This window comes from Loxodonta africana, chromosome 13 (assembly GCF_030014295.1).
Source record: "Loxodonta africana isolate mLoxAfr1 chromosome 13, mLoxAfr1.hap2, whole genome shotgun sequence".
NCBI classification, from domain to species: Eukaryota; Metazoa; Chordata; class Mammalia; order Proboscidea; family Elephantidae; genus Loxodonta; species Loxodonta africana.
The window spans coordinates 57,687,221-57,697,294 of NC_087354.1; the positions used below are offsets into that span (position 1 = coordinate 57,687,221).

General features: G+C 44.9%; 1 pseudogene; it reads right to left on the reverse strand.

Annotated features, from left to right (window-relative positions):
- Positions 1 to 1,168: 1,168 nt before the first annotated feature.
- Positions 1,169 to 4,044, reverse strand: LOC111752869 (tripartite motif-containing protein 75-like; annotated as a pseudogene).
- Between the last annotated feature and the right edge of the window lie 6,030 nt (positions 4,045 to 10,074).

Below are 10,074 nucleotides of genomic sequence, written 5' to 3' on the forward strand. Positions count from 1 at the left end.
ATTCAATCCATAACATATGGCAACAGGGAAAGACCTTGAATTCATAAAGCTGAATTGTATTAATCAAAAACACATGTACCCCCCAAAAATACTATGTATTTTGCAAGTGTGCATACTTGTATCCAGGCCATCTATCAAGCACATGACAGTGGATCTCTAGTGTAGAGAGGGAAACTGGAGTGGGGCTCGTATTAGTGTCCTGTGGCTGCTGTGACAAATTACCACAAACCAGGTGGCTTGAAACAACAGAAATGTATTCTCTCACAGTTCTGGAGGCCAGAAGCCTGAAAACAATAACATTGGACTGAAGTCAAGGTGTCAGCAAGGCTGTGCTCCCTTTGGAGGCTTAGGGGAGAATCCGTTCCTTGCCTCTTCCAGTTGTTGGTGGCTACCAACGTTTCTTGGCTTGTGGCTGCATCCACTCTTCTCCTCTTTGCCCTTGTGAGTTCATGCTTCTTTCTACCCATGCTTCACCATCTTTTTAGTGAGCTGTAAGTGGAGACGGTCCCTGTGTTCACTGAGAGTTCAGCTGTATGTTTCCTATTGCTGCCGTAACAAGGTATCACAAATTTAGTGGCTTAAAAGAATACAAGTTTATTACTTTACAATCCTGTTGGTTGGAAGTCCAACGTAGTCTCACTGGACTAAGATCTGCAGTCTTCATTCCTGCATGCCATGTAAGATAACATATTCACAGATTCCAAGGATTAGAACATAGACATCCTGGGAGGGGGGTGGGCATTATTCTGCCCACCCAGCACCATTAACTGGAAATTAGGAAGTTTTCCAAATTATCAGAATGAGCTTATTTGCCATCATCTCTCAATGGAGTCCTGGTGTCACAATGGTTAAGCCCTTGGTTGCTTACTGAAAGGTCAGCAACTTGAACCCACCAGCCATTCCATGGGAGAAAGATGTGGAAGTCTGCTTCTGTAAAGATTTACAGCCTTGGGAACCTTGTGGGGAAGCTTTATTCTGTCCTATAGTGTTGTAATGAGTCAGAACCGACTCAAAGGCAACCGGTTTGGTGTGGTTGGTTTCTGTCAATACTTCAAATGACGCCAGGTCATTAAATCCTTGACACAATCCATATTTCTTTCCTTTTTTTTTTTTTTTAATGTGATAAAATACATTTATTAGTGATGATACAACAGGAATGGTAAGCAAAACATGGTAATAAAAAGCCATCTCTTTTAGAATTGCAAGTTACAATTCCTAGTTGACTCATCCCGTGACACAAACAAACTCTATATTATCATTAGTGATGGAAGTGAAAGACAAAATTGTTGAAAAAACAAAACCATAACTCATAAAATTATACTGTGTAAAAGTTACAAAGGGATTATATTATACAATATCTTAAAGGCATGACATAATTACAGAGAGAAAAGCTAACAAGGTACAAGTCAGGTTTCTAAGGAGCTCACCATTCATCTGTGTTTACATAGATTGTAAGAGAGTTTGAAGTAGATCCAAGAGAGAAATAAGGCCTAAGTTCTCCTGTAAAAGTATCAGTGAAGGTATGAAGATAAGACCTGTTACTCCAATTATAAAATGAAACCTCTCCCAAATCATAATCCAGAAAAACACCAATCCGTGTGACCTGTTCTGTATCCCAAGCCTCAGAAATAAGAGTTGCCTGCTGAATTTGCCAGCATCGGTCTTTTCCGGACGGTGATGTAATAGCATCTCTAGGAAATGGTTCCTCACATACACCTAAGCACCATTCACCTATGTCTCTTACTTCGACCTGCCAGTAATGCCTACCCAAATGGAAGCCTTCAGAACTCAGGACGGCTGGGATAAAAGTAAACCTCTTGGGATTGTCAGGCAAGTCTGGTTTCATCTGTCCACATTACACACTTTTTCCATCTTCTGAAATAATAAGCTGAGGGTGAGCAGTTTCAGGATCTAGAGTCAAATCTTCCTTAAATGTGCCGATCATTTTTTGCAGGCCAAAATACTGTGAAGAGAGATAGCTACTCTCCTTTAATTTGTAGGAAAAGACTCCAGGAGTTCCTAGGTTGTCACACCTGTTGTAGATACTTTGATACCTTCAAGCAAAGCCAGGTCTGCCTGCACACATTTTTCTGCAACTACACTCAGCAGATTTTTTGGCATGCAAAAGTGGTCAGAAATTTGGCTCTTGTTCTCAATGAGTTTGTCTTCAACATTCTTCTCTTCTGTCATTAATTCCAAAATCATGGCATCCTGTACCTGGTCTAGTAAATCCTTAAGTTGACTAAATTCAAGGTTTAATTCTCGTCTCAAATGTTTCACCTTCTGCCTGAATTCAAATGATTCTGAGCCTTGCATTTCTAGCCCGTTTTCAGCATCCTCCTTCTGCTCCCCAAGGGTCTTAATGTACCCTTTGAGCTTCTTCCTGTGACTAGTTTCAGCTTGCTCGATGGGCGTCAGGTAGTGATCCTGGTCGTCGGAGAAGACCTTGCATTGCGGACACAGCAGCTCCAGGTCCTGCTCACAAAACAGGACCAGCACCTGGTTGTGCTTCTCACACAGGGGCCTCTCCTCCTGCCATCTCCTCTCGCTGCTGTTGATGTGAAGTTGCTTGACAATATCAGTTATATGACATAACTGGGTGTTCTTCTTTAGGCTCCCATTGCAGCAGTGATGGAGGCAGACAGGACAGGGGAAGATGTCCTCTAGACCTTCCCAGCTCTGGTGGATGCAGCAACGACAGAAGTTGTGGCCACAGTCAATGGTCACAGGGTCTCTCAGGCACTCTAGGCAGATGGGGCAGCTGGTCTCTGCTTGGAGATCTGCCAGGGAGGCTGCAAAGTCCATTGTGCAGTGAGGGTTTCAGTCTGAGGAAACTCTTCAGAAAAGCCTGGTTACCAAAAAGTTAGGAAAAGTGAGCTGACGACCTCAGTCCACACTCCACTTAGAAGTGAGTTTGGAGTGTTTCTGTCTCTTTCCTCCAATTCCACAGGAAGCTTCCAAGAAGAGTCACAGCCCTCCAGAAAATCACTGATTTTCTTATTACCTTCTCCTGTACCCACTGGTCCTCCCAAATCAAAGGCTGGACCTGGACTCCTCTAGGTCATGAAGGAGCCACAGTTCCAAGGCACTTGCGGCTGTGGAGGTTAGGAAGTTCCAAATCCACGGGTCAGGCATCAGGCTGGAGGGTTTTTCTGATTCCTGTGGTTTCAGGGGCTGACGAATCCAAAATCGGCAGGTCAGACAGCAGGCTGTTGGCTGACATTCCAAGAACTGAAGGTCAGATGATGAGGAGTCAGACGCAGAATCTAGAGTGAAAGCGAGCCTTGCTGGAACATCCGTTTATATACTAGAGGCAGGCCATACCCTCAAGGAAACTCCCCCTACGTGAGATAGGCCACTCATAGCAGATTTCCTCATGGAGGTGATTATATTACATCCAATCCCATCATGGAGGTGATTGCATTATATGATAGCTAATCATGGAGGTGATTACACTGATTCAGACCTCATCATGGAGGTAACTACACTATATCAGAGCTCATCATGGGGGTAATTTTACTATATCAGATCTCATTATGGAGGTGATTACACTGTATCAGATCTCATCATGGAGGTGATTACATTATGTTACACTGTTGTTGATAGGTGCTGTTCAGTCGGCTCTAACTCATGTCTACCCTATATACAACAGAATGAAACACTGCCCGGTCCTGCACCATCCTCACAATCATTGTTATGCTTGAGCCCATTGTTGCAGTCAGTGTCAATTCACCTCTTTGAGGGTCTTCCTCTTTCTCACTGACCCTCTACTTTACCAGGCATGACATCCTTCTCCAGGGACTGGTCCTTCCTGGTAACATGTCCAAAATACATGAGACGAAGTCTCACTATCCTTGCTCCTAAGAAGCATTCTGGCTATACTACTTCCAAGACAGATTTGCTCATTCTATATTACATTATGAAAGAGAATTAGTCCACTGCCTGCCAAACCATTGGGAATCATAGCCTAGTCAAGTTGACACATAACACTAACCATCACAGAATTGCATCGTTTAAAAAACGTTTTTAAGTGCTGTCGAGTTGGTTCCGATTCATAGCGACCCTATGCACAACAGAACAAAACACTGCCCAGTCCTGTGCCATCCTCACAATGGTTGTTATGCTTGAGCCCATTGTTGCAGCCACTGTGTCAATCTATCTTGTTGAGGGCCTTCCTCTTTTTCACTGACCCTTTACTGTACAAAGCATGATGTCCTTCTCCAGATATCCCTCCTGATAACATGTCCAAAGTATTGAGATGCAGTCTTGCCATTCTTGCTCCTACAGAGCATTGTGGCTATTTCTTCCAAGAGCAATCCACATTTCTTAAATTTTGTATTGGACAAGTAAAGCTTTCAAAGATGTCTGGAAAATGAACAATACCTGTTCTAAAGTAATTTCATCACTGAAACAAAGTAGTGAAAAAGATTTTGCTTGAAGAACTCAAGGTAATCTTTTGGCCAAATTTTTCTCCCAACTAGTAAATGCACAGGTCATAGATACTTCATTTTACTCAGACAGGCTATTCGTTCACTGTTACAGCTGCCCCTGGGATATTTGGAATGCTTAGAGGCTATGTGTATAAAGGCAAAATAAAATGGAAATTTAAAATAATCTTGTTTTATGTAGGAAAGAAAACTTAGCGTTAAATGAGCCAGGCTCTTTGCTAAATGTTTTTCAGTCATTATTTTATTTAATCTTCATTAAGTCTCTATGAAGGCGGCACTAAGATAACCTTCACTTTAGAGGCTTGGCAATCATAGCATTGAGTGTTTAAGCAACAGACAAAAGATTCTAATGTAGGTTTTTCAAAACCCTAAGCATTTATGCCATCACCCATCTGTCAGCTTGTTGTGCTGTGGTGGCTTGCCTGCTGCTATCACACTGGAAGCTATGCCACTGATATTTCAAAAACTGTCACTGATTGTAGACAGTTTTCAGAGGAGCTTCCAGACTAAGACAGAGTAGGAGGAAAGGCCTGGCGATCTACTTCTGAAATTAAGCCAATGAAAACTGCATGGATCCCAACAGTATATGATCTGATATAGAGCTGGAAGATGAGCCCCTAGGTGGTAAGGCATTACACAACGTTGGGCTACAACAATGGACTCAAACACAGCAACGGTCATGAAGATGGTGCAGGACTAGGTTTTTGTTATGTTGTACGTGGGGTCGCCATGAGTTGGAGCTGACTCGGTGGCAGCTAAAACAAGTATTTATGACTAAAGACCCAGATTGGAAGTTGAAACTGACCAACTCTTCCAAATAATTGTTCAGATTTTTCCTTTCCCTTGTCTATGTGGAAAAACCTAGAAAGTTCAAGGGTTGCTGTAATTAAAATAGATCCAGAAGATCCCCTTCAAATGTATATTTTACCCAAAGGCTTTCTCCTAGGACAAGCTGCTATGGCACCAACTCATTAAAAAATACGTTAGAAGCTGCTGCATGCATCTCACTGATACACGTTTGATTAAGAAAATATTATCTTTCCCCCACAGCTATGCTTTTGTCAGAGATGGAGAAGGATAACTGAGCTGGCAGGCCAAAGGCTCAGGGAATTCATTACCAAGATAAAGAGGAGAAAAGTGAACTTTGAGAGGCTCGTTGGAACTTACTAGGGTTGGCAGCAACTACTCTTCGTGGTGTCTCCACACTTCATGGTGTCTCCACACATCACCCTTCCATGCAGAAAATGAACACAACTGGATCAGCCTGGTGCTTAACAGGTTATTCCATGGATTCCTTTTATGGGCACCTTCCCTGTCATTTTTTCTTGCAGGCCAATGTAAATAAAGCCAGCACCAGTGGGTGGCTATAACCTCAAGCCCAATGTCACTAACGTGTTACTACTTTGGGTATAAAATAAACTCACATCTTTATCATTCAGATTAAGCAAGTTCTCCTTTCTCACTACTGAGATAAAAAAAAGTCTTCCTTTACCCCCAGAATTTCCCATTCCGGTGATAAGTCTCAGAGCTTAATCAATCCATGGTATTTATGCTGGTTATAATCTCTTTGGGGTTCCTGAGTGGTACAAAGTGTTAACCCTCTGGGATGCTAATTGAAAGGTCGGAGTTTTGAGTCCATCCATAGGCACCTTGGAAGAAAGGCCTGGTGATCTACTTCCAAAAAACCAGCTGTTGAAAACCCTGTGGAGCACAGTTCTACTCTGACTTACATGGGGTCACCATGAGTTGGAGTCGGCTCCACGACAACTGGCAGAGTCCATTTGTGTAGACAACACCAAGAATTCAGGTCCCTTCTCCTTGTCCTCTGCTGCCACATGCTGCTCTTGTCAAAATCCAAGCAATGGGCTGCTCTAGAGCTGGCCTTGACTTATCTAGTGGCCGGAGAACCGAGAGCTCAGAAGCTGGGGCTGGGCTACTGCTCACTCTATTGCTGATGTCACTGTCATCACAGGTGTATGTGGGTGGGGGAGGCTGATGATGGGGGAGGGGTAGGAAAGGCACAGGAGTCTGGGGGTACCCCTTGCCTAGGTCTGTGTCCAGGGCTTGTAGCCCTACCCCTTCATTCTCAGGACCACCCACTCCAGGCTCACCCACAACTCCCTCCTCCCCTGGGAATCCTTCCTCTTACACTTTCAATGGCTTCCAGTACTCTTTGCAGGGGATCAGTGGGGCAGACTAATCATCGGGGTGGGGCCTGTGTGGTCATCAGAGTTGGGGTTGGTATGTAGTGGACAGTGGTAATAAATACAATTGGATGGTCAGGGCACAGCCAGATGGCATCCAACCTGGAAATCTTGGCAAAGGGCTCCTTCAAGGTGTTTGAGCTGGAAGTAAATTATCTGCCCTGAATCCCTCTCCCTCCTCCACCTCTGGCCACTGAAGCCTATGTCTCATAGGTCTTGGTTTTCTAATAGGCTGTCCCTGGGTGACCCATGTGCAAAGGTAGTGAGAGGTGAGCTGACATTCTCACACATCCTGACTCATCCAGTAGGTCTTCCTACCTCAGGATCTCTTCCCCTCAGTTGCTCACTCTATTTCAAATTCTGTGAGTGAGCTGGAGAACAGGGTATCTATCAACACGTTGAAGCCCTGGTGGCACAGCAGTTAAGAGCTCAGCTGCTAACCAAAAAGTTTGGCCATTTGGATCCAGCAGCTGCTCCCTGGAAACCCTATGGGGTAGTTCTACTCTGTCCTATAGGGTTGCTATGAATCGGAATCAACTCGACAGCAATGGGTTTGGTTTGGGCTTATCGATACCTGAATTAATATTCGAGACTCTGTTCCCGTTTACAAAGTCAGCTGCTGACTAGATCTCCCCACCTCTCTTCCAGTCTTCCTCCAGCTGCGGTTTCAACCAAGGCTGTGTACGAGCTAAAGAAGGAGTCGGGAAGGAAGGCTACATTAAGGATTTCCTTTCAAGTTTCAGAGGAGGGCCGGGAGAGGTGTGGAATGAGCACCAGGCTGGGGGTCAGACATCCAGATCTGGGGTCAGGCTCGCTGACCTTGGCACTTCCCCATGGTTTTCTCACCTGTAAAATGAGGGGTTTAATCAAGATAATTTCCAGGGGCACATCTAGCTATAGCAATCAACATTGCTGAGTTTTGTAAACCTATTTATTTTCCATTATTTCTGAAAGTCTGATATTCCAGTGGCAGCTCCGTCTCTCTGTACGTTGACGGTACAGAACAGCATTTTAATCATCTTGACATTGACGTATTTTAGAGCACTTTTTATCCCAGCAAATCTTTACGATGATGGAGAGAAGCATAAATTTGATATAAATTATGATTTTTAATGCTGCTGTTTCCTTACTCCTTCTTCTCTGTCTCTGGCATTCGTGTGTGTATCTGTTTATACCTGTCTCCAGCATACTTGTTTGCTTGAAGCCCAAGGGATGCGGGGCCACACCAGGTCTGTGGTTGCTGGGTTCTTCTGGGAACAGGCTCCAATTCTGCTCACTGCTTCAAAGGAGCGGACAACGCCAGGGGACCCTGCCCAGATCCCCACAACCTCGTTTCTCATTTCTTGAGTCTGAGATCTCTTGGGAGGCAGCCATACCAACTACTAGTAAGGTGACCTGATCTTACTGCACCTCAGTTTCTTCATGTGTAAAATGGGGACCATAACAGTAGTACCTCATAGGGTTGCTTGAGATTTCTTGCTTCAGAATTTAAAAACCCCTGAAACAAACAAACAAACAAACCCAAATCTATTGTCATTGAATTGATGCTGATTCATAGCGACCCTGCAGGACAGAATAGAACTGCCCCACTGGGTTTCCAAGGCTGGAATCTTCACAGAAGCAGACTGCCACAACTTTCCCCCACAGAGTGGCTGGTGGGTTCTAACCACCGACCTGCCGGTTAGCAGCCAAGCACTTAACCAATACAACACCAGGGCTCCCTGAAGTACTTGCCCAAAATTCAGATTCCTGGGCTCCAGCTTGAACCTCCCCCGCAGAACTGACATGCCTGCAGTTGGGGCTCAGAATCTGTATTTTTTTAACAACTGCCCCAAGTGATACTTTTGTGTGCTGTGGGCTGAGAACCCGTGCCTTGAGTATGTGGTGCTTGCCAGCACACACAGCACTTTAAAGGCACCAACTCATCAAACTGTACCACAATTCTGCGAGGGAAACGGGTCAGGCCTCGCGTCCTTTCCACAGGTGAGAACTGCCATGGAGGCTTCGGTGTGCGATCCATGGTCACACAGAGCTCCAAGACCCTGCTCAGAAACCCCAGGACCCCACATCCCTTCCCGTCTTCCCTCATGCTGCTCAGTCTCCTTGCAGGAAAGGATGCTAGTATGCAGACCGTCGTCACACAACTAGGCTTGGCGTCGTTTCATTTCTTCTTTTTATTTAGTGGGTGAGGTGCCTTGCTCCCGTTCAGTAGCTAGCCATCATCTCCCTTTATAAATGTTTTTATCTGCTGCCACTTTTATCTTATCAGACCCACAGTGTGTCTCTGTCTTTCTGCTCCTAAAGATAATTCCCGCTTTGCTATATGTCATAGGTGTCATCTCAGTCACTGCTCAAAATAACAAATAGATTTGTTTTCAGGGTGGAGAGAGATCCGGCAAAGCCCTGCTTAGACGGAGCAAGGATTCTAGCTTCAACCCTTCTCCTCTCCATCTTGTAAAGTCACAAAACACAGACTTAATTCAATTATGTACACTCCAAACGATTAACCAAAGCTCTAAACTTATTTGTACGTCAACTCTTTGCCCCTTCCCCACCCCACCCTACCCTCCATTCCAGCTTACTAGGAGATTTCTGAGCCCTCCAGGGTCAGAGAGGTGGGATAAAGGAGCACTAGAAGAGGTGCTGACCAGTGTCAGAAGCCAACCTCATGTCCTTTGGGTCAGCAGATATTTAATGCTACTGTCCTTTTCCTGGAAGAAAGGCCTGGTAGTCTCCTTCCAAAAAGTCAACCATTGAAGATCTTAGGGAGCACAGTTCCACTCCGACACACATGGGGTTGTCATGAGTTAGAATCGATTTGATCACACCTGGTACTGCTTTTTCTCATGAGGTGCTTCCCTGGGCTTCTCCAAGGTTTTTGTTGTTGGGGAGCACTCCCGAAGACTCCTTGACCTGGTGATGACATCTCATTTTCAGGTGGTTGCTGGTGACTGCTCCTCCACTGTTAGGAATCCCGAGTTCATCCCCAGCTTCTCACTGCTGAGCCTGCTCCACCACTCCAGGTAGCCATATTGGTCAGGGCGCAGGAAAATTCTTTTTTTTTTTAGATTTTTTTTTTTTTTTAACTTTTATTGAGCTTCAAGTGAACGTTTACACATCAAGTCAGTCTGTCACATATAAGTTTATATACAGCTTACTCCATACTCCCACTTGCTCTCCCCCTAATGAGTCAGCCCTTCCAGTCTCTCCTTTCGTGAAAATTTTGCCAGCTTCCAACTCTCTCTATCCTCCCATCCCCCCTCCAGACAGGAGATGCCAACACAATCTCAAGTGCCCACCTGATATAATTAGCTCACTCTTCATCAGCGTCTCTCTCCTACCCACTGTCCAGTCCCTTTCATGTCTGATGAGTTGTCTTCGGGATGGTTCCTGTCCTGTGCCAACAGAAGGTTTGGGGACCA